Source organism: Equus przewalskii, chromosome 9 (genome assembly GCF_037783145.1).
Source record: "Equus przewalskii isolate Varuska chromosome 9, EquPr2, whole genome shotgun sequence".
In the NCBI taxonomy this organism is placed as follows: Eukaryota; Metazoa; Chordata; class Mammalia; order Perissodactyla; family Equidae; genus Equus; species Equus przewalskii.
The window spans coordinates 20,107,509-20,133,957 of NC_091839.1; the positions used below are offsets into that span (position 1 = coordinate 20,107,509).

Sequence of the window (26,449 nt, forward strand, 5' to 3'; positions counted from 1 at the left end):
CCTAGTGTGTTGGGAAAACAGGAGGAAGAAGTTTGACAGCAGGGAGAGGCTAAGGGAGGGGGAAGCTGGGAGGATAGTGCAGACCACTTGCTGGTGCAGAGCAGGAAACGCAAGAATCTGGAAGCCTTGGAGGATATGATTTTACTTTCATTTTCACAGGATCCCCATGGAGCTCTCTTCGTAAAAGGCCAAAGTGGGTTCACAGCGGCCACCAGATATTGGGAAGGGATTGCTGAATTCTCTAGGCAGGAGGTGATGGTGACTGGAACCATGGAGGTGGGGTGGAGAGTGAGGGTTTATGTTTAGATGTATCATGAAGATGGAACTAACAGAGTTTTCTAACGGATGTGGGAGTAAGAGAGAGGGAGGAGCAAGGATGATGCCCAAATGTTTCCCTTAAAGAATTGGAAGGATGGAGTTGTGTTCCACGGAGGATGTCAGAGAGTAGGGTTTGGAAGGATGATGTTCATTCTGAGAAGCCACTTGACATCCAACTGGTGACATCAGTGAGAGAGCTGGATACGAAAGTCTAGAGGTTGGGAGAAGGCTTCAGGCTGGAGAGGTGAGGATGTAGAGCCATGTAACTGATGAAAACACATGAGGCAAAAAAGGGCTGATTCACACAAAGAAGAGAAGGGGACAAGGAAACATGTCTGTCCTTGGTGATCCCAACATAGCAGGTTTAATGAAGAGGCAGGAAAGTAGTGCAGACTTGATTGGAAAAAGTTCAGGATAGAATTGGAGGAGGGGAGAGAGGAAGAGTGGTACTTACAACGCTTTGAGGAGTTTTGCTCAAAAGAGGAACAGAGAAATTGGTCTGTGAAGGAGGGTTTTTCTATGCATTCTCCCTGGAGACAGCATCTCTCTGATTTCCCACCTGTGTTAGCTTCCTTGGGCCACTGTCACAAATGACTACATACTCTGTATCTAAAACAAAAAATTTATTCTCTCACAGTGTTAGAGGCCAGAAATCCATGGATATTTTCCTTCTGTCTTTGTAAGTTCTTGACTGAGACTCCTGTAACACAAGAGAGATTAACAAAAGAAATGCAAACATATGTATTTAATGTGAGTTTTATGTGGCACTGGAGCCTTCATAAGGAAATGAAGAGCAAATTAGTGGTTAAAATTGAGTATTTTCCTGCTAGATCTGATGCAAAGTGGAAAATCGTGCAGAAATAGGATAGGACAATGAGTGTGAGCTAAGTGCGGTAAACTGGGAGAAACTGAGCAAGCCCTGTTCCTCAGATTCTTCCTTGATCTTAGGAGATAATATGCTCCTTTCCTCTGGATACAGGGAGGGAGCATCTCAGTGAGGGTTAACGACCTGCTTCAAGAGAAGGTCAGAAAGTCCTTCCTGCACATGATGTTTCTCAAATTCCTCCAGCTTGAAATAGTCAATATGCAAAGGTGCCACATCTTGGGGCATCTCCAAAGACCCTTTTTCCTTATAGAGGAACATTTTCAAGGTAGAGGGATTAAGACCCAGGTATCTGGGGTGGTTGCTCTTCTAACATGACCTTTTGCACCCTTGAATGCCCCCATCTCACTTGTGGACCTTGCCCCTTTGAATCTGCTTTTCTATACTCTTTCCCCTCCTCATGTTTTGTAAAAGCCATTATGAAGAGACTAAGTGTTACAGACTGGGAGAATATATCTTCAAATATATATCTAATGGTGACTTGTATCTGGAATATATCAGAACCCTCAAAACAAAATGTAAGTAAGAACACAAACAAATGAATCCAGTTAAATGTATATATTAAAAAACAGCTACTCAACAACAACAAAACAAACACCCTTATATAAAAATTGGCCAAGGATTCGAATAGACATTTCTCCGAAGATGTATGAATGTGCAATAAATGCAGGAAAATACGATCAACATTCTAACATTAGGGAAGTGTAAATTACAATCACACAGTGAGGGCTTCCTTTCACACCCATTAGGATGGCTATTTTTAAAAATTAACTAAAAAGCAAACAAAATTCAAAACAGAGACAACAAGAGTTGGCGAGAATGCGGAGACCGAAGAACTCCTATGTTTTCCTTTTCAGATTGCAAAATGTTGCATCTGCTGTGGAGAATAAAATGGCAGTTCCTCAAATGATTAAAAACAGAATTATTATGTGGTCTTGTAATTTCATTTTTGGATGTGTACAAAGAATCGAATGCAGGAACTTGAACAGATACCTGCACATTCTTGTTTGTAGCAGTATTACTCACAATCACAAAAAGGTGGAAGCAACCCGAGTGTCCATACACAGAGGAATGGATTAACTAAATGTGCAAAACACATACAATGGAATGTTATTCAGCCTTAAAATGGAAGGGAATTCTCACACGTGCTACAAGGTGGTTTGAAGACATCATACTAAGTGAAATAAGCCAGTCACAAAAGGAGAAATACTGTAGTTTCCACTTAAATGGAATATCTGGAGTAGGCACATCCACAGACACTGATATAAAAGAATGGTGGTGGCCAGGGTCCTGGGCAGGAAGAATGGAGTTATTCATGTAATGGGCACAAAGTTTCAGTTTGGGAAGATGAAAAAAGTTCTAGAGTTAAATGGTGGTGATGGTTGTACAACAATGTGGATCTACCTAAGGCTACTGACCTGAAAAATTAAAAAAGGTTAAAATAGTAAAATTTTTGTTACGTACATAATACCGTGTAATAATTTAAAAAGAAGCCAAAGAATTAGACACTTCACCAAAGAAGAAAAAAATGGATGACGAACAACCACATGAAAACAGGCTCAACATCACTTGTCACTAGGAAATAACAGGTTAAACCTGGGATACAATATACATCTATTAGAGTGACTAAAAGGCTAAACATCAAGAAAAATAAAACAAATTTTGGTAATAGCAAATGCTAATAAGGATGTGGAGCAGCCAGAACTCGCACACATTCCTGGGAGGAACACCAGTGATACAGCCAATCTGAAGAACAGTTTGGCAATTTCATATAAAGTTAAACCTACATTTTCCATACACCAGAACACTCTGACTCCCAGGTGTTTACCCAAGAGAAATAAACTGTATGTTCCCATAAAAACCTGCATGTGAATATTTATAGGAGATTTATTTATAGTCACTGCAAACCTGGAAACAACCCAGATGTTCTTCAGCTGTAAGTGTATAGAAGAAGGAACACGTTGAAACAATGGAGTATCAGTGAGCAATTAAATTGAGTAAATCGTTGACACATACACCCAATCAGATGGAGAACCCTTGAATGCATTATGCCAGGTGAATGAAGCCAGACTTTGAAGACAATATTTTGTCTGATTACATTACAAAAAGGATGGAGAACAGATCAGCATTTCTTCAGGGGTTATGGGTGGAGGGAGGATTTGGCTCCCCAGGGACAGCACGAGGGAACGTCTTGGGTGAGGGCTCTCTTCAGGATCTTGACTGTGGCTCTGATTACATCTGTCAAACCTCATAAAGTTGTACATGATAAAAAGTGAATCTACTGTATCTAAATTTAAAATGAATTGAAAAACACAAAGATATTCCATTACACGCCAACTACAATATTAAAATGTAATAGACTGATAATACAAAGTGCTAATGATGGGGTGAGGCTGCTAGAATTCTGGAACATTGCAGATAAGATTGGAAAGTTGAAAACCATTCTGAAAAACACTGACAATTTCTACTAGAGTTAAACGTGTGGTTACTCTTTGAGCTAACAATTCCCCTCCTTGTGTGTACTCATGGGGATGAAAAATGTCCGTAAAAAGACTTACGCCTTAATATTTATTGACAGAAACTCGAAAATCTCAAATTTCTGTCAACAGGTGAATAAACACATGACTATACTGTGCCCACAGAATGGAACTCTACACAATAATCAGACATTATGAACTACAGAAATACGCAACTGGGATCCATTTCAAAAATAGTATTGTTGAGTGAGAGAATCTAGACATACATGAGTACATTTCCAGGCAATTCTCCAGTAGGCAAAATTAATTCACCAAGATAGAGAGTATATCAATGGTTACCTGGGGTGGAGGTGGGAATGATGAGCTGAAAATAGGGTGGGAAAACTTTTTGGGGTAGTGGAAATATTCTATCTCTTGATCATGGAGGTCATAGCTGGGTTGTATACGTTTGTCAAAATTCATAGACAAGTTACTTTCAAGTGGGAACATTCTATTTTACATAAATTACAAAGTTCATTAAAGAAAAACAATGAGAACTCACTGAACCTTCCAGTCCATGAACATGGTATATCTTTCTTGACTGTGAAACCAGTTGTATTGAGGTTTCCTTTATGTGCCACATTCTTACTTTTTAAATAACCTGTATCAACTATTATTTTAATGATTGTAGACTCAATTCCTTATATTTCAAATGAGGGTGCAAAGTCTCTCTCTGTTAGGAATGCTGACAGAACAGTTATCTCAATAATCCTGTATTTGAAAGATTTTACTAATCAACGGTGGCAAATGTACTTGTGTTACAGGTGTCAAGAATTTCCACGATGCATACGACACAGAGTGAGATGCAAAACCACATGAACTGAACCTAAATTTTTAATTGTAGCTGTATGTTCCGCTCATGTTTTCTTGAAATATCGTGACTTGTGAGCCACACATAACTGTGAGAAGATGCTTTACATGATAGGAAATGCTAATCTGTATTATGAGGATCTAAAATAATTCACTCCTGTCCACACGTCACTCAACGACACTATTCAGGGAAAAGGAATTTCCACGGCACTGACTTACAACATGTGTTCTCCCTTTTGGTTTACTTGAAAAGGCTACATGTTTTTTCTTTTGGAGATGCCATTGTAACTTCATGAATCAGCATACAAGAAGCAAAAAAAAGAACCTCCCATACTCATATTTTCAAAAATACCCAACTTGCTACCAGGACACATGGCCAACTCACCAGTGACTGCAGCTTTGAAGCCTGACAGGACTGGGCATTTGAGGAGGAAGTGACTCCACTGGGTGGGAGCATCTCACAGGCTTGCAGCAGGTCAATTGTATCCCTTCTTGTCTCTAGCATCCCCAACACGGAGATACTCAGGAAGTATTTGGAGAATGAATGAATGAATGAATGAATGGTTGGCTGCTGCCTTCATATCACCTAGGACGCCATCTCTTCTTCTGCCTCAGATGCTTGCACAGACCCTAAAGAATCTTACACATGGCGGAATCAGCTCCCTGGTGTAGACAACAGGGCTCAGAGAAGCACCTCAGATGAGAGGCCCTTAGAGACTCACCATGTCCCACTGCTCAGATGTCCTCAGAGGTCCTGGTCCAGGCTCCAGTGCAAGAGGGAATCCCTGATATGGGGACAGAACACTTGGTCAGCTCCTTGTCTGCTCCCCTCTGGGTGTGTCTCAGGGTCTCTGGGCTGTGTGGTGTCCTCAAGCTCTGTGCAGAGAGGGAACGAGCTCCAGGCTGCAGTTCCTCTTCTGTGAAACGCTGACCTCAAGTGCTCCTCCCAAGCTTCCTGTGGGTCTCCCTGCAGCCTCCCCTCCCACTCCTCTTCCCCTTCTCTTTTCAGTCACAGGACAGACGTCCAGATTCCTCCATCTGAGAGATGCTGCTGCTGCTGCTGCTTTCCCTGCTGTGGGCAGGTGAGTGGGCCAAGAGGAGAGGAGGTTGGCAGAGCAGGGGCTGTGTCTGACCATCATTTCCCACCAGGGACCCTGGCACAGGATGACAGATACCAGTTGGAAGTGCAGGAATCCGTGACGGTGCAGGAGGGCCTGTGTGTCTCTGTGCCCTGAGTCTTCTCCTATCCCAGGAAGAAAAGGACTTACGCTGCCCCAGTTCATGGCTACTGGTTCTGGGAAGGGGCTGACACATTCAAGGATGCTCTAGTGGCCACAAACAACCCAGAGAGTAAAGTACAGGAGGAGACTCAGGGCCGATTCCACCTCCTCGGGGATCCCCGGACCAACAACTGCTCCCTGGACATCAGAGACGCCAGGAGGAGGGACGATGGAAAATACATTTTTCGAGTGGAGAGGGGGAGTATGAAATGGACTTACAAATCTAACTCTCTCTCTCTGCATGTGACAGGTAAGGAGTGGGCTCCAGGAGAAATCACAGGGAAAGGACGTGGGGACCAAGGCAGGGCTGGTATGGGAACCCCCCCCCTCCAGGATTTGGGGGAACAGTGTGTCAGGGCTCAGAGGGAGGACCTGGACCAAACCCTGAGGCTACGTCAAGGCCAAATCTTAGACACTCCCTCCTGATTCCTCTCTCTCTCATCATCACCAGCCCTGACCCACACACCTGACATCCTCATCTCGGGGACCCTGGAGTCTGGCCACCCCAAGAACCTGACGTGCTTTGTACCCTGGGCCTGTGAGGGGTACGCCCCCCATCTTCTCCTGGACAACAGCAGCCCTCACCTCCCTGGGCCCCAGGACACAACTCTCCTCAGTGCTCACCCTCACCCCCCGGCCCCAGGACCATGGCACCAACCTCACATGTCAAGTGAAGTTCCCTGCAGCTGGTGTGACTGTGGAAAGGACCATCCAGCTCAACATCACCTGTGAGTGCTGGGCCAGGATGCCCGGGTCCCTGAGGGGGTGAGGAGGATGGCCAGGCTGAGGACGCTTGATGCTTTTGCCCTGGCGTCCTGTCTGAGTAGGGGACCTAGAAGGGCACAAGCCCTGTCCCTCCAGTGATTCCATGTGTCCTGGGGGTGGGGAGATACCTATATTTTTCTCACCACAGCCGCCCCACTGAAGGGGGAAACCTCTTATTGTCCCAAGTCTTACAGAGAACCCAGAAATCGGCGTTTGCCTAGGGGATGGCACAGGTAGGGAGGAGTCCCCACCCACGGCGCATTGATCAGGGTGGGGTCTCTCCCAGGTCGGGTCAGAGCTGGACTTTCAGAGGTCAGATGGTGGGGCTGGGGAGGAGTGGCCGCAGTTAGACATGAGAAGCCCCCATCCAGCCACATCCCCCTAGATCCTCCAACTCTCGTTTTGCTTGGATGACCCACAACCTCCTCCATGGCCATCCTTAACATGCTCTTTATCTTCCTCCAGTCATTGAAAGTCTTGGGGGGAACTTTTTAGTAGGCTTTATTTTTTAGAGTAGTTTTAGGTTCTCAGCAAAATTGAACAGAAGTTAGAGAGATTTCTCCTATACCCGCTGCACTTTCCCACACACGCAACATCCCCCCCAGAGGGTACAATTGCTACAAACCATGAATCTTCATTGTCAAGTCACTATCACCCAAAGTTTGTAGTTGACATAAGGGGTCACTCTTGGTGTTGTACATGCCAAGGGTTTGGACAAATGTACAATGATATTTATCCATCATTATGGTATAGTACGGAATAATTTAATTTCCCTCCAAATCTCTTTGGGTCCTTTTTTGACTGTCAATCTTCCAACCTCACCCTCACCTCTCTCTGGAGCCTGGCTCCCCCCACTGCTCTATTCCCATGGATAATGGTATCTGGTCCCCTCACTGGACAGTGAGTCCTGTTGGGGCTTTCTCAGCAGCACCCACCAAACTGTTGGCAGGTGAAGCCCAGAGACACATCCCTCACCCTCGGTGTTGGGTTCCCAGGAGGCATGGCCAGGCAGGGCCAGCAGAGCTGTCTGTGTCTGATCTGAAGGTTTGAGAAATCCCAGCTTCCTCCACCTTCTGAAGACATGAAACATCGCCTTTGATGGGGCCCATGGAGGACAGGAGAAGAGATCCAGACACCCTCCCTGGAATGAGGGAAGGACAAAGCCTTTCAGGATCCCATAGGACTCTGCATTTTTTTTCGCTCTCTGGATGCCCCCAGTGCCCAGAGACACACTCTCCTGCTGTAGCCAGGTCACGGGGCTGTTGCAGAGAGACCCTGGGTGAAGAAAGACCTGGGTCCTAGATAGAGATGGAGTTTGCTGGACATGCCTGTTGGAGATAGACATTGTCACATGGACCATGTTGTTCTGGAGAAGGCTGAGGTCCTATGATGGGTGGGAGAAGCTAGGGTCTGAACCATGGATGGGAGGGAATGTGTGCCCTTATCTCCCTGCTGCAGATGCAAGGATTCATATCAGTTCACCAAGATTGGAATTCACTCCAAGTCTCTTTTGTCTGCAGGGGAACCTGGGACCATGACTGGTGTGATTCAGGGAGCCATTGGGGGAGCTGGTGTCACTGTTTTTCTCTTTCTCTGCCTTGGCCTCATCTTCTTCATGTGAGCTTGGTTGGCTTTGGGCCAAGAGAGAGAGAAGAGGGACCTGGAGGTGTTGTGGTGACCCAGAGGAAGGGTGGGGTGTATGGTGGTGGTGAGAATTCAGCTGGTAGCCCCTGGGCCAAGCATGAATGTGTTCCCAGCCCTGGTTCCAGATGTCCAGGAGCACGGGAGGAGACCTTGTTACAAAGTCTTGTTATGAAGGTTCCTGGGCTTATACCACCCTCATCCTGCCTTAGTCCCTCACTCCAGCCTCAAAAGAGTGACCTGTGTCAAAGATCCTGGTGTCTCCCATCAGAGTGAAGACCTGCAGGAAAAAAGCAGCCAGGACAGCAGTGTACGTGAATGACATCCACCCTGCCGTTGGACGAGCTTCCCTGGTGAGTGACATGGGCATCCTAGCACTCAGTCTGCTGGACGCACCTCCCCAGGGTGGCTGACAGTCATGCTCCATTAGACATTTCCAGAAATACGCTCATCACTTTAATACTTATTTGAAAATGTAGGTGTTATTATTATAGTCATGCACTATACAACGTTTCAGTCAAAAATGAACCACATACACAACAGTGGTCCCATAAGATTAGTACCACACAGCCTATGTGTGTAGTAGGCTATACCACCCAGATTTCTGTAAGTATACTGTATGACGTTCACACAATGATGAAATCACTTAAAGAGGCATTTCTTTGGCTGTATCTAATCGTTAAGCAATGTATGACTGTATTCAGCTATGTGAGGCCAACAGATTGAGAGACAGTCATTACTCGCAGTTCCCAAGAGGAGGGGGAAATGCCACACCACACAGAGCCAGTTGAGGAACCAGTTTATTGTGTTTTCCATGGGAAAGGCAAGGTGAGGCAAGGTAAGCAGGCTTAGGACTGGCTAGTTTGAATAATTTCAGCTGGCTCTTGGGAGAGGCTGTCTCCAGTTCTTTGGTACCTGGTCCTGCGGTGACTAGAGTGGGAACATAGTCTGGAGTGTAAGAGCTTGATACAGGAAGTGGTTTGGGTGTGAGCGTTGCACTGGTTCACTTGAAATATGAAAGGGAAGATTGCAGGTAAGTCTTTTACTATCTGTAGAAATTCACTAGCTCTGGCAGGGACAATTCCAAGATTCAAAGGCCCCAGATGTCAAAACATCAAGAACACATGGTTAATACATGCTCTGATATACTTCTCCTGCTGGACTATCCACCTACGTGATGCTCATATCCCTGACACCCAAAGAGACACCTGCCTTGTCCCACCCCAGTCCTCCATCACCTCCCCCTGCACTCATAAGCTGCAATGCTTGTCTGTGCTTCTTCTAAATACAGCTTAATACAACCCCTCCCTTGGACTGAGCTCCCCTCTTAGTCCTTATCCTGCTGCAGTCGTCCCATCTCTCCTCCCCAGCAGATTAGCACTACTTCCATCATGAAATGCACTGCTCCTCCACACTTCCAAAAGATGAGCATCCAAGGAACTTAGTCTGGCATTTGGGGCAGGAAAACCAGAGTGCTCTTCAGTGCTTTGCTCCTCCCACACTGACCTGCTTGCTCACCTCAAGCAGAGTAAGCTTCCTGCATCTCAGAATCATTGCTCGCTGTCCCCTCTTCCTCACATGCCTTTATCAGCCTGTCCTACTCCTGCTCATCTGTTGAGCTCCGAATTTCATTTATTTATTTAACCCTGACCAATGTGGACCCTGCTATGAGGGTATTGAGTACATGGTCAGCAATCACCCAAGTATTCATCTACTCCATCAGCAACTATCTCCTGCTTGTTGATTGTTCTGAGGGCTTGGGTAATACCTGTATTTTGAAAAATATGTATGTTGCAAATGTAAAATGTCCCTACTTTCAAGGAATTCCATTTATTGGTGAGGGGGGTGATAATAATGAACAAATAAGTAGTGAAAATATGCAGGAAATAAGTGCTCTATAGGGAAATGAAATGGAACGATGGGGATAGATGGTTCTAGGGGCTGGAGTCTCTGAGAAAACACCTTCAGGAAGTGAAGGAGTGTTGTGTGAGCCCTGAGAGAGGATCGCTGAGGGCTCTAAACAGATGGAACAGCAAGTGTGATGGTTGTGAGGTTGGGGCATCTCTTATACCCTGGAGAAAAAGCAAGAAGACAGTGTTCCTAAAGCAGAGTTACGTGGAGGTGTGGAGTGGGTAACAGTGGGAAGGAATGAGGATGGGGAGGTATGGAGGCTGCATTTATCCCAGAGTCCTGCAGTTCAGCATCATTGCTTGTGTATTTTGAAAAGATGACAACTTCTGTGTGTGGCTCCTTTACAACTCACACAGGACACTTCAGTCCTGACAATTCTGGCATCAGGCATTTGGTGTTTTCCCCACACCAAGCAATTTTTTGTGACACCAGCTTGGCCTTCTACAACTTAGCTCAGTTCTGACACTATCTATCTGGACATAGCATCAAACCCCACAGGTTAAGTGTTCAGTCCCACAAGACTGCTCCCCCCCCCCACCACTGCAGACACCAATCTCAAGTTAAAGTTGTCACCAGTGCTTCTGATCAACTGGCTACAAATCAGAGTGTCCCATGACTCCCTCCTCAGGTTCAATTTATTTGCTAGAGTGGCTCACAGAATTCAGGAAAACAGTTTGCTTACTGTATATCAGCTTATTATAAAAATGTGTGATACAGGATACAGTTGAACATGCAAATGAAGAGATGCATAGGGCAAGGTAGGTCGGAAGGAGGGAGCTTCCATGTCCTCTCCAGGAGTGCCGCTCTCCCAGCACCTCCTTGTGAGTCCAACCTGGAAAATCCTTGAACCTAATACAATTTGGATTTTCAAGGAGGCTTCATCACGTAGGCACGATCAAGTATTAACTCCATTTCCAGCCTGTTTGTGCTTCTTGGAGGAGAGGGGATGGGGCTGAAAGTTCCAAGCTTCTAATCATAGCTTAGTCTTTCTCGTGACAAGCCATTATCCAGGAGCCATCCAGAGTTGCCTCATTAGCACAAAGGCACTACCATCACTCAGGAAATTCTGAGGGAATTAGGAGTTTTATGTCAGGAACCAGGATGAAAGATCAAACATTAAAACAGGAACTGGGGCAAATCTATATATCTATATCTATATCTATATATGCATCTATATCTATACTAGGTAAATGTCTTAGAAGTCATAGATGTAAATAGATGCAATAGTTGTCCCTAGATGTCAAAGTTGCCTCTATTGATGTCATATATGTCCATAGATATCTGTAAATGTTAATGATGAGTCCAAGGGCGTTCATAGATGTCACAGATATTCGTAGATGTTATAGATGTCCATAGCTGTCAAAAATGCCTCCACAGATGTCCATAGACATCATAGATATCAAAGAGGACTCCACGGATGTGCATAGGTGTCTAGGTGGCCATAGATGTCTTAGACGTCCATAAATATCCAAAGATACCAAATGCACTTCCACCGTGGTTGCCTTAAGCAACTTAAGGAATTGAATTACCAATTCCTGAAATTGACAACTCTACAAGAAAAGCACATTTTCAAGAGATGATCAAACCTTATTTTCATTACTATAAGGTGGAGGTGCTCTAAGATGTCCAAGTGAAAGTGACAAGTGTATTACCAAAGTTTGGAGCTCGGGATAGAGGTCCAGGTGAGAGACACAGAGGTTTAGGAGTCCTCCACACCAAGGTCTCATAGTGGAAGAAGCCACAAAGAAGAGAAGGGGTCCATGGACACACCCCTGGAATCCTCCAGCATTTAGAGTCAGGGGGATAAGGTGGAAACAGCAAGAAGATCACTGATAAAAAAATAAATGCCAAGGAGGGTGTACCGTTGGATGCTGGTGGCAAGGGAGAGATGGAGCTTCAAGAAGGAGAAAGCACTCATTAGTTTCAAATGCTACTAAATCCAGTAGGATAGGGTTTGAGAAGTGACCATTTAAATTTTGCTAAGTTGTATCAAGTTTATCTTGGCAAAGCAGACCTGGTAGCCTTGTGGAGGCAGATATCTTGATTGGAGTGAGTTCAAGAGAGGATTGAAGGAGAGGAAGTGGAAAGACTCTTTTGAGAAATATTGTGGTAGATCTAGAGCTGAGAAATGAATCCACAGCGAAAATGGTTATACTCCTAAATCCCTTCAACTTCCTGTGTGAGAGCACTGTGTTTTGTTTTGGTGAGTTGACTCTTGATGGGTTTCTGGATGAGGATTTTCAACCCTGACTCGCTTCTCCAGAGACCAGAGAGGGGCTGGAAATGCATTTAATAATTGATCATGCCTCCATAAAATTTCCAAGGATGGAGTTCAGGAAGCTCCTAAGTTGGTGAACACGTGGAGGTGCTCTGAGAGTCTCACTCCTGGAGAGCACTTGGAAGCTCCATATCCCTTCCTACCCAGCTCCAAGTAGATAGTGTCAGAATTGAATTCAATTGTAGGACACCCAGGTGGCATCACACAGAATTGCTGGTTGTGCCGAAAAAAAACCCCACACATCTGGTATCAGAAGAGTTGTGAGTGTGATAGTATTGCGAGGCTAAAGGAGAGACACAGAAGAGGAGAAGTGGTTTTCATAAACAGCTTCCTGTGCATCCAGTGCACATAGGAGACCTGAGAGAGACCAGGATCTATAGTCATGTGACCTTGGGTAGCACCTAACCTCTCTGAGACTTAGCTTCTGTCTCTGTAAAATAATAGTATTTTCCACATGGGTCTGGGTGAGTGTCCAGAAGAATTGGAAAGCAACCAATAAGTACTTTATTTGTGGGATAATGGAGTAAGTGGAATCTTAAGAAATTTTTGATAAAAGAATGGAAGAATGAATGTGTTCTGTCAGAATCGAATTCACTTCATGGACCCTCTCTGCCTTCTCCCTGGCCACCACCCCACTACTGTGCTCTGATCCCCTTCTTTGCTCTCCACAGAGTCACCAATGTGAGTCCAAGTTAGACAGAGCCACTGACTCGACCACCTCTGTGGGGACCTCCTCTCCCTTGGGGATGGAGCCAGAGCTACATTATGCCTCCTTCAGCTTTCACAGGATAAATCCTCAGGAGGGCACCTAGAGGACCCATTGAGCAGTCAACGGGAGCATCAGTCTCAGCCAGAGCATCCACATCCCCTACAGGAAGGGGGCCCAAAGGATGAACACTGGAGACTTTCCATCCCCATAGGCAATGAACTTATAAACTATTATTTGTGAGTTTCCTGCTATACTGGAACTATATTAGGCTTTTCAATCAGAAAGATGAGGGATCAAATACATGGCCTTTTATTTATTAAGAATATAACATCATGCAAGCCACCTTACCCTTCCATGTCTCAGTTTCCTGCCTTGTGAAATGGACGTAAGAAGTCCTACCTCACAGGTTTGCCATGAGGATTAAATGAAAATACATATGGAAAACATCCAGCAGAAGTTCTGTTACATTGTAAGAGTTTTGCGCATCCTGGCTCCTTCTCCCTTGGACAGAAAGGCCTTAGTGACATTTCTCCCAGAGGCCGGGTGTGCTCTGTCCCAGACACCACGTCAGCCACATGTCAGTTCTCTCTCTACTCAAAGCCCTCCCGTGGATCTTGCCCTGTCTTGACCTCCAGAGCCACCCCTCTCCACTTCTGAATCTTTCCTCTCCATCCTGCCTACCTAGTACTAGTCCTGGTTAGGCAAAATCAGATATTAACATTCAGAAAGTTTCCTAAAACTCGGGGATGACCGTATTCAAAATACTTCTCTATCTCCTTAACTCAAAAGAATAATTTACAAGCTTCTGAACTTAACATTCCTTGTCAGTGTCAGGGAACTTCTTTTTGAAAAGGGCCAGATAGAAAATATTTTTGGCTTTGCAAACTGTATGGTCTTTGATGCAACTATTCAACTCCATGATTGGAGCACAAAAGCAGCCATAGACAATGTGCAAGTGAATTAACGTGGCTGTGTTCCAACAAAATTTTATTTGCAAAAGCAGGCAGCCCTTGGACTATGATTTTCTAACCTCTTCTAGGTTGTCCTTAATTTCACCCTGTCTTCTCCATTGCCATTTCCTAACCCATCAATATCTCAAGACATTCTCTACATGCCCCCTAGCTTATTCTTTCCTCACTGACTTTGTGTATCCACCTCGCTCCTCCAGGAAGGCCCACATGTCATCACTTGGCTGACACCTTCTTGTCCTTCAAAATGAGCTCAGGTGGAAGATGGAGGGAAGCAGAAGCTCATAATCTTCCTCCTAAAAAAGCATCATGTTGGGGCTGGCCCCACGGCATAGTGGTTAAGAGCACGTGCTCCACTTTCGTGGCATGGGCTTCACAGGTTCAGACCCCAGGCACAGACTTACACTGCTCACCAAGCCATGCTGTGGTGATGACCCACATACAAAATAGAGGAAGATGAGCACAGGTGTCAGCTCAGAGCCACTCTCCCTCAAGCAAAAAGAGGGAGATTGGCAATAGGTGTTAGCTCAGGGCCAATCTTCCTCATCAAAACAAACAAACAAACAAACATAATATTGTTATTTTAGTAAAAATCAGTTTAAACAAAAAGAGCCCAAGATTTGCCAGCAGCACCCAACACATCAAAGAGACAAAGCGTTGTGCCATAAGTTAAAAAAATTACCCTTAGATAAACAAGTGGAAGATTCTGATGTAGCGTAAAAAATGCTGATACCTAACACCCCTTCACCCTGCCCTACATCCAGAAGTGAAAGTTGAGTCAGATCTGTTTATGATAATGTCGGTGTGGGTCATATGGATCAACCTGTCTGTTGAAAACTTTAAAAATGGATGGTTAGACTTACAATCCAGACAAGATGGCGTTGACGCATTGTTCCCTGTGTCTCCTCTCTATCCACAACTATAAACCCTGTAAATGGTGCAAGAGACAACCAAAAGAGAATTCTGGAAGGTGATAAGAAGAAGGCAAAATGGTTTTGGACCCCAGGAAAGGAGGAACAATACAGAGGCAGGACATCTCTGTCCCCTACCTTACAGAGTAAGGGCACTCAGGCTCACCATTTCCCAAATCCTGACCAAGAAACACAAGGTAGTCAAGTAGACTCATTCCTCTCCTGGATGGAAGGGGTGCCCCTCTGACAATATCAGGCGAGTCCAACACCACTGGCGAGGGGGATCTCTTGGAGCCAGAAATAAGTTTCCAGGAATTGCTTAACTTCCCCGTCAGGCCTGAGACTATCCTCTCATGAACAGAGGCACTGGGGCAGGTGGACAGAATGGGAGAAAGGGATCCAGGCGTAGTGTCTGATATTCCTGACCCTGATACTCAGTTTTCTCCTTTGTCCAATGCAAAGACTAGCCTTCTCACTTTCATAGTAGAATTGTTTTGTCTTATTTTTTAGTGAGGTTGGCATGATGCAAGCTACTTAAAGGAGCAGTACAGAGACCAGTGAACAGAGAACCTTTGCAAGAACATCCCGTTGCTCTGTGGCTCAGCCAGGTGGATTGGACAGACATTATCCACAGGAGCGACAATGCCTGAAATTGAAGAGGCTATGTGGTAGAAGGAGCAGAGAGAGGAGAGCAGCACCACCAACTCCTGATTGTCTGCTCCCCCCACCCCGGCTCCATTCATCCCCACCTCTTTTCCCTCCTGACCCCAAACTGGGTTCAGGAGCTTCTGCTCAGGCTCCTCTGCAGAGATGGGAGGTACCCAAGCTTCAATCCAGACCCTATTTCAGCACCACAAACAGCACCAGCTCCCCAGTCTGGGTCTCCCCAGGGCCCAGAGTGCATGGAGCCCCCAGAGGGGCCAACCACTTACCAGCCCCCAGTGCAGAGTGGGAGGAGCCTGGGAAAGGGTCTGGTGACATCCAAGGTCAATGATGCTGGTCAGGGATGTCCAGGACCTTCCAGGGTGTGCCACCATCTTCAGACTAATGTTCTGCATCCACCTTCAGGTGATAACAAGGGATTGAGTGGTCCTATGAGTTGAGGACGGTTTAGCCAGGAGTTTCCCTAGTAATTAAATGGAATAACATAGTAATTCTCTGGGCATTACTGATAAGAAAGCATTAATCACACAAAGAAGGGGGTCCTTATGGCATTTTACATCCGTTGTGAGACCTTGGGAGAAAAGAAAACTTTCCTTTTAACTTTGTATCGGTCCCCTCACCCAACCTGAGCCCCGCCCATCCCTGCAGGGATGATTTTTGTCTTTCTCCATCTGAGCTGATTTTCAATTTCATTCTGCAACAGGTTTTTCCTCTTTGTATGTTTTCTGACATTTCTGTCGGGGGCCTTCTGGTCTCTTAGGAGGTGGTCTCAACCCCTCCAGGGCTCCCACCCTAACTCTGCCCAGGCACTTCCTGCAGTTACTAGCCCAGGATGTCCTGAATCCCAGAGTCAGGAAGCAGCAGGAAGTCTGGCTCTGATAGGGATGGAAACAGGAACTTCATGCCCTCTCAACATTCCCCTATAAGTTCCCCTCTGTTGGTCTTTATCCTGCTCAGGAGTGCCCCCTGGGTTTGGCTTCTTCCTCCCCTATGACCTCTCCATGATCTACTATGTCAGGTGATCAGGACCCTGCCCAGATAACACCCTATCTGAGACCCTCAAACACCAGAACGTTGTTCACCAGCTGGTCACTTCCAGAGCCTGCATTCTACAGTTCTATGACCTCATTCTAGTTTTTCCTGGAAGGGTTGGTGGCTTCTGGAAAAGAAGGGAAGAGAAAAACTTCAACTCCTTCGCCTCTCAGGACAAGTGAAAGTCCTGGACATGGGAGCTTGAAAGGAAGGGAAAGAGAGAGGGACACCAGAATCATTGCCTCCCAAGCCTCTCTCCCAACCCCTAACCCACCTCTGCACATCAGGGAAGCACCTTGCTGAGTGGGTCCTGCCCTCACACAGAAAAACAAACAAACTTGTTCCCCTCTCACTTCTGGGCTCCCAAACTATTCCCTAAGGTTGTGTGTGAGTAAATGCTGGGAGAGGAAAGATATATGTATAAGTAATTTCCATCACCAAATGAAAGTAGTATTTTATGCAAGATACTTCTACCCGTGTATTTACCTGTGTGTAGATTTGGGAAGGCTGTCGTTCAAAACAGATCCATCACCTGCTACATAATTTATCACTACTGCATGCAAAGCAAGTTTACAGTGCTTGTGAGAGATGCACATTCTTGACTCCAAGGACTCACTTTCTATAGTTGGAACTTAAATACACAGTTAAGGAAACTCATCTTCTCACCTGCTTTCTGCCCCCCTCCAATCTGTTCTGTTCTCCATGGAGGACCCAGAGTGAATTATAGAATCCCACCCATTTCCCTTTTCTGCTTCTAGCCCTCTAGTGGCTCCCGTTGGCAAAATGGAAATAACCAAGATGCTTTAAGATGAGCCCAAGTTGTTACATGGTCCATGTTATTTGGCCCAGGGACCTGTTTCTAATGCCTAAACAACAAAGCCAACTAATGCACAGAGGCACACACAAATCTGTACATTTATTCTATCAAAGGATTATTTATTTTAAAAATGGTAAAATTATGACTCTCACGTAGATATAAAATGAACATATGTTAAGGATTTTTTATTATGGTAAAAAAATAACATGAGATATCCTCTTCACCAGTTTATAAGTGTACAGTATTGTTAATAATAGGCACAATGTTGTACAGCAGATCTCTAAAACTCTTTCCTCTTGCATGACTGAAATTTTACCCATTAAACAGCAACTCCTCATTTTATTTAACTCATTAATGGGAGAACCAGGCAGAAAAGAAAGAAGCACAAATTTATATGAAGTAAAGGAACGTGAAATGAATTTGTTTATGCATGTGAGACTGGTTTGGGGGAAGGATTCAAGCAGCCCCCAGTGGATAGAATGCACGTGTCTGTGGATGTGAACTATTTGCATTGTTAGTAATTGTCTGAGAATTATAACATTGTAAAATAATTCAAAGGTAAGAACATACTAGATAACTCAAGAAGGGAGTGCTCTAAAGAATACATAGTTTTCCATTGGAGGCAACCAGTAATCTCATTTTGCTTAGTCTAACTTTCCTTACAAGTCATAAAGAAAATATTTATTGATCACCTCATATAAGCCGAGTATTTTTCTAAGCAGAGTAGATTCAGCAGTAAATGGAAGAGATACAAGATCCTTTGTGAAGCTTACATTTTAATGTAAGATAAGCAAAGAATAATTAAGTGTCTTATACATTATGTTGACTATTGATAAAGTGTTTGGACAAAAACCAGGAAAGATATATAGGGAATATAAGATGGATTATACTTTCAATATGTTGCCCATGGATATTACCATTGAAAAACTGACATTCATGTATTTCCACATATGTACACATACAGTAGTCACTTACACAAACACATACACTCCGCTCAGACACACTCACAGAGAAAGACCATGGCCACACAGCCACACAGACACATACACAATTCAAATGCACACACAGACGCACACACCTCAGACACAAACACAGAAACCACAAACACAGATACACATATACATGCAGTCCAAAGAAATACAAACATATACCACAGACACACACATTGAGACTACAGACACAAACACACATGCATACACATAGACACACTCAGGCAACAGATACACAAAACGAGGCGTCATCCATTGGTTCCCTGGGATGATTGAGGCCCTGATTCTCAAGGCAACTAGACCTAATGTCCCAGCAGGAGAGATAGTTCAGGAATGTCCTCTGACTCTGGGCCAATTTTGGCTCTTTGGTCGACAATTTCATTCTCAGAACCTGCCTGCCCTGCACACTGATATCACCATACTCCTGTCCCTGCTGACCACACACAGTCTAGCAGACTCGGCAGCCTCACCACCCGGGCTGCTGACCCGTGCCTGGAGCAGCACTTATGTCCACACTCAGACTGACCACCAGGGAATGGAAAGGGAAGTTGGGACCATCTCTCAGACTTTGGACAGACTGAGACATCAAGACAGGACACGTGAGAAGGGGAGTAGACTCACCTGAGAGGAGTGGGGAGCAAAAAAGCAGGGGCAAAGAAGAGTGGGCTCTGGGCCCACAGCCAATGTGAGAGGCCCAGATGATATGTGGCTTCAAGAATGAGAGAAATCAGCTACTTCCTCCAGGATCCAGATCAAAGTATTCTGTTTAGTAAGTACAAATAATATCTCACAAGGTCTTCTGAGAAAATATATTTTAAAACTTTTCCTGAAAAATAATAGTTAGTAAGCATTACACTATTACAATAACTACTTTTGAAACTGATGACCCTCCCCGTGAGTTCCTGCCACTCCATTTTCTCAACCTGTCTACGTAAGGTCCAATACTCTCCTGGAATCTTTCTCTCTTCAGGTCCCTGTCAGTCTCCTGAATCTTAGGCCCAATGGTCTTTCTTATAGTCTCAGTGTCCTTAATTCCCTCAGGCAATTAGAGACATCCAGATATGCAGAAGAGTCCCTAAGGATGAACCAGGAAGCAGAGAGAATCATAAGAGAACCCCAGCCCACTAATCAAAGGGTCTTCTTTCCCCCAAATCCTTTTCTTTCAGGCAGGCCATATCTTCTCACCACTCCAGGTTATGTGACTGCTTTCCTAGTCTGAGTCTTGGACCCCATGCTTGAGGGATCAGATTCCTCAGAGCTGAGTGATTTTTGAGATCCGATCCTGGCCCGTGGTTCAGCACCATGGACAGCATCCCCCCCCCCCCCCCCGCGCGCCACGCCCCGCCCCCCCGCCCCCGCCCCGTTGTGTCTATAATCTGTCTGGGAGGACAAGCATCGCCTTGAGAGCTGATCCACCTTCATTTCTCTCAGACAAATTAGTTCAAGATAAGACTGCAAGCAAGGGAGTGTCCACTATATCATAGCAAATAAAGGATCTGGACACATACTTCATTATTAGGTCATCACCCAGTAAGCCTGGGAATTTGGCATCAACTACAAATGCTGATGTATCTGTTGATGTTTGACGTATCCTGGAGCTTCTGTGACCATCGAAAACCATCCAACTCAGTGGCTCCTGTGAATGTTGGGCCAGGACTTCCAGGGCCCTGAGCACAATAGGGAGTCCAAGGAGGGTTCAGAGCTTGGGTCCTCAGTTTCTGGGGACCAGGAGCAAATACACATACACAACTACTTTATATATAACAAGAGCTGCACTTCAACGCAGTGTTGAAAATAAGGCCCTTTTGATAAATAGTGCTGGATCCGCTGGATATACATATGTGAAAAAGTGAGTCGTAACCCCAACATAACACAATGAGTGAAAATCCAGTACTAACGGCTTAGATATCTAACTGTAAATAGTGAAAATTTAGATATCTTGGGAGAAAACATAGAAAGCGATCTGTGTATTCTTGGGAATATGCAAAGATTTCTTAGATAGGGCAAACTATTACTAATAATGAAGGAAAAGATTGATAAAACTGACTACATCAGAATTAAGAAACTTTTCATAAAAGATATGATGAAGAAAATATGTGCAATAAAAATATCCAAGAAAAGACTTTAACGCAGAATAATTCAGTATTGGCTGAGAATTGATAAGAAAAAGATTAACAACCAAATACAAAAATGGGAAAATGACTTAAGCCCTTCACAGAGGAAGGTGTTCAAATTCCCTGTACATATATGAGAAAGTCTCTCAGGGCCACTAGTCACCAAGGAAATTCAAATTAAGCACACAATGAAATTCCACTTATCTTCATGATGGTTAAAATGAAAAAAAAAAAAAAAAAACCACCCTGGAAATACCAAGTATTGGCTGGAATTGACAACACTAGTGGAACTCTCACATACTCAAGTTTGGAATGTAAATTTCATAACCACTTTGGAAAACTGTTGGGCAATACCTACTAGAACTGAATATGCACATACCTTATTTCTGAGACATGTTGCTTTAAAAGATATACCAAAAAAGTGCATATTTATATCAAAATACATGTTTATAGCAGCACTCTTCAGAATAGATCCAGAATAGAAATAACCCAAACATCCATCAAAAGGAGGCAGGTTATAGAGCATACGGCATATGCACGCAGTAGAATTCTTCCAGCAGTGAGAATGAATGAATTGGTGACATGGGTAACACTCACAACAAAAAGCGGATCACAGGAACCAGACACAAAAGAATACGTACTATAAAATCACATTTACATAAACATCAAAAACAAATAAAACTAGTCAATGAGATAAAAGCCATTACAGTGGTTACCTTTTGTTGGATGGTGGGCGTAACTCAAAATGGGCTTGGTGGGGCGTCTTGATCAAGGTGGTTTTTCCACTGTGTTAGCATTATGAAAATTGATCAAGTTTGTCTCTATAATCTGAACTCTTTCTCTATGAATGATTTGCTTCAATGTATTTTTATTTAAGAACAATATAAGAAGATATTTCACACACATAGATGCTAATTATTTTGTAAAGTTAGACGATATCTAAAAATCTTGAGAAAAATATAATTTACTGAAATTGTCTCAAGAAGAAGTGAAGAAACCAAATAGCTCTGTATCGATAAAAGAATTGATTCAGTAGGAAACATCATTTTCCAGGGAAAAATTCACTGGCAGCTTCTAAATGTACAAGGAAGAAATATTTCCAACTTTCCATGAATTCTTTCAAGTATGAAATTTACACCGCCCAGGACGACTTTTGGAAGTGTTTTGTTTTCTCTAGACTTTTACTGAGTTCTTCAGAATAGGGAAGCGGTAATGGCTGATCTCCAAGAGCCTCCTCATCTCTGACAGCTGTGGGTCTGAAGTTGCACTTATGTGCACAATTATCCTCCTGTTCATATTCACTGGCTTCCTGTTGTGGTTTACTCTTTTTTTCCCAAAACCATCCTTTCCATACCGAGGGACCCTGGTGACCAGACTTTCCCAGGGCAGTGCCTGGTACTTATGCTTCAAGAGATGCTTCTGCTGGGGGCCGGGCCCGGTGGCGCAGCAGTTAAGTGTGCACATTCCGCTCTGGCACCCCTGGGCTTGCCGGTTTGGATCCCAGGTGCCAGCATGGCACCACTTGGCAAGCCATGCTGTGGCAGGCATCCCATTTATAAAGTAGAGGAAGATGGGCACGGATGTTAGCTCAGGGCTAATCTTCCTCCAAAAAAAAAAATTATGTTAAAAAAAGAGAGATGCTTCTGCTGCTGGGAGTGCTGCTGTGGTCCATATTGTAGGAAGATGAGTGGACCAGGAGCCAGAGGGGTCCAGGATGGGGCGTGAGCATAGAGTCCGAGTGTCTCTCTCCAAGAGCTTTGGCTCTGAGTCCAGAATATGACCTTGACGTGCAGGAGCTGGTGATGGTGCAGGAGGGATTGGGCAGCCTTGTGCCCTGCACCATTTCGTACCCCAAGTATTACTGGATGGATTCTGACCCAGTTCATGGCTACTGGTGCCAGGAAGGGGCCACTTCTGGACAGGTTGCCCCAGTGGCTACAAACAGCCCCAACCCATAAGTGCAGCAGAAGGTCCAGAGACAATTGCCCCTCCTTGGTGATCTCCAGACCTACAACTGCTCCCTGCGCATCAGATATGTACATAATGGGTCCATGGGAGCACACTTCTTTTGTGTGGAGAGAGGTCACTACATGGAATACCATTACCAAAATCAAAAGCTGTTCCTGAATGTCACAGATAGGGTAAGTTTCAAAAAAGAAGCATTTCCCCTCATCCAAATTCGTGGGAGTCATCAAGGACCCTAGGAGGACCCAGCACAGGGGGTTCCCCTCCGGAAACTGAAGTCACCCCTTTTCTCTTCCCTAGCCTTGACCCAAACACCAGAGATCCATGGCCCAGGGATGCTGGAATCCAGTTACCTTGGAAATCTGACCTGAATCACTTTTTGTTCTATTCATGCCCTCAACAGACTGGATGATGCAATGCCTATTGGGGAGGGCAATATCCTTTGCCAAGTTCACCAATTTCAAAGGCAATCTCATCTAGAAGCACCTTCACAGGCACACCCACAAATAATATTTAATCTGAGCATCCCATGGCCCAGTCAAGTTGACATAAAATTAACTATTACACTGGCCTTGGAGGCCAATATAGGGCATATACACAAAGACTGACAGACACACAGCTGGTCATTGGGCATTCTGAGTACTGAGATGGAACATTTCCTGCCCTTCATGCTGGGGAAGATGGGGCTCCTGTGAATAAGCAAATGTTCCCACTTACCTGGTCAAAGAGATCCTGGGACAATGTCTCAAGGAGAGCGATACAAGGGATGTTATTTTCCTGGATCCTTTGCAAACATCTCTCTGGACTGTCTATGTCCTCTTGGGTCCACAATCCATGTACAGAGGCTTGATGGTCCTTGTCCCTTGAAGGCCAGCCTGTGGCTTTCCCCAGCATACACCTTGCTTCCTAGCTGTTGAACAGCTGTCATGCCAGCAATGTGAGCCAGCAAATCAGCGTTGATGTGTGAGAACCGCATAGCACCTGCCCCTCTGCTGACGCTCAGAGCCATGTGGCTTCTGCTTCAACTCCTCCCTTCTCTTGTGGCCAATTGTAACGTGGAAAATAGGGAAGAGGATTCTGGGAAATGTAGTTCCAGCCTGGCAAAGCCTCCACAGGCATCTTCACTGAAAGCTTCAAATCACATTTAAAAGTCATCCTTTAAATACAGTATGTGGAAAAATTCATCAGGTGAGTAAACCTCCAACTCTACGTTTTCTGTCTTAGCTGTGATTTGTGCGGCTACTGTTTCAGTTATCTCTTGGTGCACATAAACCGCACTAAATCTCAGTGGCTCAAAGAATCAATTATCTGAACTCATAGTTCCGTAAATTGGCCAGCTGGGCAGTTTCACTTCTAATTTTGCTTTGGGCTCTTTCAGACAATTGATTGGACTGGTGGTGGGGACTGGGGCTGGACGTCTGACTCCTCAGGGTTCCTCTATGTAGCATCTCTCTCCATCAGAGTCCCCTGGATCACTTACACAGAGGCCCAGAAATCCATGCTGCAGAAGTGGAGGCTGCCAGACCGTCTTCATGTCTGAGCTGTATGAGTCTCAGAACATATTGTCCTCCATATTCTATTGGTCAAAGCAGTCATGGCCCCAATCCAGGTTCAAGAGGAGGAGAGAATAATAGCAAACTTCATCTTGTAATGAGAGGGGTAACATGTTTGTATAAAGAAGGGGTGGGAATGTTTGGGGTTATCTTTGCAGACTAGACTAGATTCTGGGTGCTCCCAATGTTCTATTTCTTGGAGGATGTTCATTTTATGATGAATCACTGAGCTGTTCCTATGGGGGCACTTTTCTGGACGTGTCTTATATTTCCCTCCAAAAAATGCTTCAAGAAAACTGACATGGGTCTGAGGAGGCAGCACCTCCAAGGATTCCCACCATTTCCTCCCAGCCCCGTCACACAGTTAAAAATAACCTTCTGTAAATTCAGGCGCATGTGTCTTCGTTCATGAAATCCTCACCATCTCTGAGGGTGGACGACACCCAGGCTCCTCCTGCAAATCCAAATCATAGGAGGAGAGCCAGCTCAGGCAAAGACCTTGAGGCCAGCAGACTCCACCATGCTCTGGAGCAATGAGGAGAAGCGTGGCCCCATGAGACGTCTGTGATGAAGAAATCTGACCTGGCACCGAGATGGCTCCAACGAAGGGGGAAGTTTCTATCCCTTTCGAAATCTGCCACTTCCCTTCTGCTCTTTCTTCCCTCTAAAAACCCCACTGTGTAGAGAATCGCAGCCTCAGTTCCCCAGGCATCCCGAGAGCTGGGCTTCCCTTCATGTCCTCGGCTTCTGTTAACATATGGATCACTGGCCTCCATCGTCTGAGTGTTCCCTCTGCTGACTCCTCCTGAGACTGAACTGCCCACCTGGAGGGAGAGGGACGCCCCATCCTGCCTGTGTGTCCTCCATCTCAGCTGCTATGAGAGGGAGCTCTAAGTGCTGGGAGACCTGTTATCTCCCCTCTGGACAGTGACTCTCAGGGCAGCGTCCAGGGCTGGTGTGTGACCTCGTGAGCAGAGAGGTGATGCTCTCCCTGTGGATGCTGAAGGAGGGAGGACAGTCAGCCTCCTTCATAACTCCTGTCCTTGAGTCTTTCTCCTGACTGGACTGACCTCCACAGACATCTACAGCCTGTGACTCAGGAGGTCTGGCCAGAAGGGATCTGTTTTCACTTTGCAGAAAATGACCACCAGAGGGGAAGGACATTGACAAGGAGGCAGGAGATGGGGCTCAGGCCCTGCATGGGGTGTGAATTTAGGTGAGGCTCTCACCCTCCCTGGTCCAGGGTCCACAGGAGTGGATATCGGAAGAGGATGGTTGACTCCAAGGTCTGTCCCTGCCCTGATAGTGTCTGGGGGTGAACTTCCTCCTCTGAGGAGGGTCACTGTTCTGACTTTACCCTCAGATTTCTGTTGGAGTCTTCTCTAAATGTTGCAACTTTCAGTTCCTGAGAGAGAAGTGGACTTTCCCAGGGAACCTGGCACCGCCAACTCGAGACATGCTGCTGCTGCTGCTGGCCCTGCTCTTGTGGATGGAGGGGGCCAAGGGCCAGAGGGAACCCTGCGAGGATCACTCACTGCAGGTGCAGGGGTTGGTGACTGTGCAGGAGGGCCTGTCCCTGCACATGCCCTGCTCCTTCTCCCACCCCCAGGTTGGCTGGAATGACTCGACCCCAGCTCATGGCTAGGGTTCCAGGAAGGGGCCAAAATATACCAGGATGCTCCTGTGGCCACGTACAAGCCAGATCGTGAAGTGCAGAAGGAGACCCAGGTCTGATTCTACCTCCTTGGGGACCCCCCCCACCCTACAATTGCTCCCTCATGATCAGGGATGCCAGGAAGAGGGACAATGAAACATACTTTTTTCAGGTGGAGAGAGGGTATTATGTGAGAAATTCTTACAGAAAAAACCAGCTTTCATACACGTGGAGGGTAAGGGGCTGTCTGCAGGAACTGACACAGGGAAAAGATAGGGAGGTCCCGAGCCAGAGCTGGGATGGGACTCTCCATCCTGGGAGGGCTGGGGGTACAGCAAGTCGGCACCCTGAGGGAGGAGCTAGGCAAAGCCTGAGGCTTCTCTCAGGGCTGCTTTTCAGACTCTAACTCCTAAGCCCTGTCTCCCTCTCTCTTCCTCAGCTCTGACGCAGACACCTGACACCCTGATCCCAGGGACCCTGGAGTCTGGCCAGTCCAGGAACCTGACCTGCTCTGTGCCCTGGGAACTGGACAGTCGACAAATAAACACAAAGTTCTTCTTGTCCCCAAATCCTTTCCTCCTCGGCAGACCGTATGTTTTCACCCCTGTAGGTTATATGGCTGCTTTCGTAGCCTGACTCTTGAATCCCATTTTAAGAGATCAGATCCCTCTC

The 26,449-nt window shown here is 45.5% G+C and overlaps 1 long non-coding RNA gene and 1 pseudogene across 2 annotated transcripts in view; one reads left to right on the top strand and one right to left on the bottom strand.

The window, feature by feature from the left end:
- The window catches only part of LOC103558377 (uncharacterized), a 28,502-nt gene extending 4,941 nt beyond the window's left edge, over window positions 1-23,561 (bottom strand). Inside the window, exons 1-5 of one of the 2 annotated variants that reach the window (XR_011522408.1) lie at window positions 23,288-23,561; window positions 19,113-19,253; window positions 15,923-16,116; window positions 5,250-5,312; window positions 4,913-5,166 (exon numbers count right to left, since the gene is read on the bottom strand). This is a non-coding gene — a long non-coding RNA (uncharacterized lncRNA). Of the gene's footprint in view, window positions 1-953; window positions 1,019-4,912; window positions 5,167-5,249; window positions 5,410-15,922; window positions 16,117-19,112; window positions 19,254-23,287 lie in introns of those variants that run through there. The other variant, XR_011522409.1, reaches the window with a different exon arrangement.
- Window positions 5,558-13,557, top strand: LOC103558376 (myeloid cell surface antigen CD33-like; annotated as a pseudogene).
- Window positions 23,562-26,449: the final 2,888 nt, after the last annotated feature.